Source organism: Dama dama, chromosome 21, assembly GCF_033118175.1.
Source record: "Dama dama isolate Ldn47 chromosome 21, ASM3311817v1, whole genome shotgun sequence".
Taxonomy (NCBI): domain Eukaryota; kingdom Metazoa; phylum Chordata; class Mammalia; order Artiodactyla; family Cervidae; genus Dama; species Dama dama.
Window position 1 is genome coordinate 8,879,925 of NC_083701.1, and position 5,118 is coordinate 8,885,042.

General features: G+C 52.1%; 1 non-coding gene across 1 annotated transcript; it reads left to right on the forward strand.

Annotated features, from left to right (window-relative positions):
• Positions 1-225: 225 nt before the first annotated feature.
• On the forward strand, positions 226-298 carry TRNAC-GCA (transfer RNA cysteine (anticodon GCA)). The gene has a single exon. It is a non-coding gene; the product is annotated as a tRNA-Cys (tRNA).
• The last annotated feature ends 4,820 nt before the right edge of the window (positions 299-5,118 follow it).

Here is a 5,118-nt window from a genome sequence, read left to right on the forward strand (position 1 = left end):
CTGAGCCTGTGCTTGGAACCCCTAAGCTCCTCGCAGTGTCTCCCAAAATAGCTGTCCAACACCCTCGAGACACCTGAGGCCGTGGGGTATACAGAGGACAAACAGGAGATGACTTGTGCTGGGAATGAAATGAGTCATTACTGAGACTTATGTGTGCTCCATCTCCCACCAAAGCTGTGGGGACAGAGAATTCACAGTTTTGCTCTAAAGCAGGCCTGTTAGGCTTTCCTGGTGGCTCAGATGGTAAAGCGTCTGCCTGCAATGCGGGAGACCCAGGTTCAATCCCTGGGTCAGGAAGATCCGCTGGAGAAGGAAATGGCAACCCACTCTAGTACTCTTGCCCGGAAAATCCCACGGACGGAGGAGCCTGGTGGGCTACAGTCCATGGGGTTGCAAAGAGTCAGACACGACTGAGCGACTTCACTCACTCACTCACTCAGGCATGTTAGAGGTGAACCTGGTGGGCTGATTCATCACAGAAGGGCCAGCCCAGTTCAGGGAGCACCTGGGGCTGCCAGAAGGTTAATTTTCACCAGACTGAGCTTGAGGGGTGCAGCACGACTGGGGCAGCTCCAAAAAGAGAAGACGGTCACACCCAGCTGAGTGCTGAGGGTATAGTAGGAGTACTCCAAAAAGAGAAAGCAGCGGGAGCCCCGACGCTCTGCCTGTGGCTGCTGCGGCCCACCTCATCCTTTCTGATTCTGTCTTGGCCCTTGGCAGGTTCCACATTCCCCACTTCACCTTCAAATATCTGGGTTTTCTGAGAGGCTTTCTTTGGTCTTCTTCCTACAAATCACAGACATGCCGCTCCTCGCTGATGGTGCCACCTCTCTATTTTTTCTCTCTCCTCCTTCAGACCCACATATCCATCTGTCTTCTGCATATTTTCTCTTCTATGGCCCTTCAGATTCCACAGACCCAAATCAAATACTTCATCTTCCTTCCTTGCTTCTGCTCCTGGGGACTCCATTGGCCTCTCTTGTCTGCAAAACAGATGTGCAAGGTAGCTTCTCTGGGGTTCCCCGTCTCTCACCCATCACAGCCATCCCCTGTCCCCGTACCCTGTCCATTCTGCCTCTGTAACATGAATACTTTAATTTTTAAAAATTAAAAAAAAAGTTTTAAATTATTTTTTACTGGCGGCACTGGGTCTTTGTTGCTGTGTGCGGGCTTTCTCTGGTTGCAGTGAGCAGGGGTTACTCACTGGTTTGCGGTGCATGGGCTTCTGATTAGTGGTAATCGCACACCACGGCAAAAGCATCTGATGCCACTGGATGACATAATTTAAAATGCTTACTTACGTATAATCTGGATTTCACTGAAGTTAAAAAATTAAATACAGAAATCATTTAAAATAATAATCAATAATTGTTTTCCTGTATTTTCTCATTTGATAAGATGAGCCCTAGGAAGAGGACAGAGTATGAGTTAATAACCACTTTTTATGAACGTGGAAAATAGGGTGTGGGTATAAAAGCTTGCTCAGCGTCTAAAAGGGTCTCAGCAGCAGGAGACCCTGACCGTCTGGCTTTCCGGGAGCATCTCGGGCCTTGTGGGAACTGACCAGGTGGCGCTAGCGGTAAAGAATCCACCTGCCAACGCAGGAGACAAGAGGAACGCAGGTTCGACCCCTGGGTCAGAAACATCCCCTGGAGGAGGAAATGGCACCATGCTCCAGTATCCTTGCCTGGAAAATCCCACAGTCAGAGGAGCCCGGCGGGATGCAGTCTACGGGGCCGCAAAGCGTCGGACACTACTGAGCATGCACACACTGGGGGCTTGTGTCTGCAGAGCTGGGCCCACGGCCAGAGATTAGGGAGACAGGGTCTCCCTCTGGGTGGAGTCTCTGGGCAGCCCCCCAGCCCCGCGTCCTCGGCGTGTAAGGGATTCTTCTCGAAGCCCTGAAGGAAGGCGGCCAGGTCACACACTCCCCACAGCCAGGCCTCTGTGATGGAAGAGGTGGGACGGGAAGGAGCAGGGAGGGCTTGTCAGGATCAGGAACAATGAGAGAGAAAACTGGCCTTGCAGGGTTTCATTTGAGTTTCCTAAAGAAAATTGGAACCCATCAGATTGTTCCAGAAATAGAGCTGTGACTGCAGGCACGTCCTGGAAATTCGACTTCCTGTCACCACACGTGTCTTCCCCTTGCCAGCTGAACTTTCCAAATCGAGGTGGAAAACGCACAGCGCAGCCTCTCCAGGTCACCGTTGCGTACACAGTGGAATTTTCTCTGTCCTGACGCACGTAGGCACAGCTGAGAGCGGGAAGCTTAGAAAGAGCAGGGTTGCTCAGGTGATGCCTCCGGTCAGATACACACTCCCTGGGGCTCTGAGTCCCTGGGAAACCAGGTCACAGTCACCCTGTGACCTGTGCCCGGTCCCAGCCCTGCCCCCGACCTCCAGCTCTGCAGCCTCCTGGCGGGGCTGCCATGCGTCACCTCTGGACCACTGGGAAGTCACGAACTGGCCTCACAGCTTTGGAGCATCCATCTCCCCCTGCCCCCTGGCACCCACATCTCAAGTCTCACCAGGCTTCCAGAGCCCCCAGGATGGCCCTCTACTCTCAGAGGAACGCGCTTATTCCACAGCAAATTGCTTCCTTGCCTTCCTGTACACCTCGCCCCCTGGGCAGCTCTTGTTCGGTGCAGGGGGAGGGCTCCTCATGTTCTTTCCAGGCCTGGCAGCTGGCAGGCGCTTGGTCAGTGCTGGCTGAATGGAAGAATGCTGGTGAGGCAGGTGGGCAGGAAATGGAAGAGATGAAGCAGAAGGTGGAGGATGGCTAAAAAGTGAGAACGTAGGAGAGCCCTCCCTGAATCATTCCCGACCCGCTGGAGACCCATAGGATCCCCCTATCTCTCCTTGATCCTGGTTCTCTTGGCCATAAAGTAAAGGCCTCGGGGGTCCAGATCCCAGAACTCCTCCCCTAATCTGGCCCTCGATGGGACTCAGAGCCCAGGGCATACAGGGGGATGCATGGGGCTGTCCCAGGGCCAAAGACTCAGGTTGGCAGAGGTCTGGACCAAGACACACCACCTGGAAGGATCCACCTGGGACGGAGAGGGGATGAACAGAACAGGGAGACACTTTGTGCCAAGATCAGGGGTCCCCAGGAATACTGTGCAGTATTCCAGGTCCTGGAATAGTGTCCAGGTTGTTGCCAAATCGTGTCTGACTCTCTGTGATCCTGTGGACTACACCACACCAGGCTTTCTGGTCCTTCACCATCTCCCAGAGTTTGCTCAAACTCATGTCCATTGAGTTAGTGATGCCATCCAACCATCTCATCCTCTATTGCTCCTTTCTCCTCCTGCCTTCAGTGCTTCCCAGCATCAGGGTCTTATCCAATGAGACTGACTTTTTGCTCCACCAGCTCCACATGTAGGGACATGGACTGACTCACGGAGGCCCCCAGCACAAAGCATCGCTTTCATTCTGTAGGCTTGAAGGTCTCTACGCACATGCACGATGGATCCAAGCGAAGGCGCTCAGTAAGGACCAGGACCCAGGACCCTCTGTGTAAATTACCTGGCCTGACAGCTTCAGTGCAACAGAGTGATGGCTGAGTGGGGATGGAAAACAGGGACGGGCCTGGCACCAAGCCTGCTCCCTCCCGCCCCTCTGCCCTCCCTGCCCAAGCAAGCTGTCCGCTGAAAAGTCTTCCTGCCATGAAGACAGCTGGAGTTCCTGAGACCCATGCTCCTTGTCAGCCTCTCCAGCCTCTGCATTTTGCACCAGCCCTCCTCCCCTCTTCTCTGCCACCTGCCCTCCTGTGCCCACATCTCACCCCATCATCCGCTCCCCTCCACTCCCCCCCCCACAGCTCCTATGTCTGCTTCTCCTCCATTCCACACCCTGGATATTCCCTCCTCTGGGGTCCTTTTCTGCAAGACTAACTTCTTCCCAGTCCTGATGCATATTTTCCAGCCAGAACTGGTCATATCTGTCCTCTGCCCCCACTGGGATAACAACGGGGCCCTAATTAGCATGCAGGGTAACTTAGTAACACAGTATATTTCCCCACCACGTCTCGTCTCCCTCATAACACAGTTCACAGGGACTTTAGCTTTTAGGGGCTTCCCTGGTAGCTCAATTGGTAAAGAATCCACCTGCAATGCAGGAGACACCGGTTCAATTCCTGGGTCAGGAAGATCCACTGGAGAAGGGATAGGCTACCCACTCCAGTATTCTTGGGCTTCCCTGGTGGCTCAGATGGTAAAGAATCTGCCTGCAATGCAAGAGAACTGCGTTCGATCCCTGGGTTGGGAAAATCCCCTGGAAAAGGAAAGGCTACCCACTCCAGTATTCTGGCCTGGAGAATTCCATGGACTGTACAGTCCATGGGGTCACAAAGAGTCAGACACAACTGAGTGACTTTCACTTTTTAGCTTTCTATACTGCCCCACCATTAGTTGATTCTATATTAAATATAACAACAGCCAACGTTTATTGGGTGCAGACTATGGGCTAGGTGCTGTAGGGGTATCCCTTGTGGATAAATTCATTGAACATTCATATCTACAGGCAGGGTTGCCGCTGGAAAGTTACTCATAGAGCAGCCTTGGCCCTACTTGCAGTAACGCCATCCGTAAAGTAGACACCATCATTATCATTGTCACCATTGTCTTTGTCATCATCATTAGCCGCATTTTATAAATGAAGAACAAGAGACACAGAGGGCTTCAGTGACTTGCCCAAAGTCACAGAGTTAATAAATGACAGAACCAGGATTTGAACTGGCCCTTTGACTCCAAGTTCAATCAGTGACTCTTAATTATTACATTCTGCTGTTTTCTACCATGTTGGGCTGCCAACGTGTGAGTTTGGGGTGTTGGAATGGAAGAACTAATGGATTAGACGTCTTTAGGAAGAGCAAGAATGATGCTTTTGAACTATGGTGCTGGAGAAGACTCTTGAGAGTCTGCTGGAGAAGACTCTTGAGAGTCCCTTGGAGAGCAAGGAGATCAAACCAGTCCATCCTAAAGGAAATCAACCTTGAATATACATTGGTGCTGAAGCTGAAGCTCCAATACTTGGCCACCAGATGTGAAGAGCCGACTCATTGGAAAAGACCTTCAACCTGGGAAATATTGAGGGCAGGAGGAAAAGGGGACAACAGAGG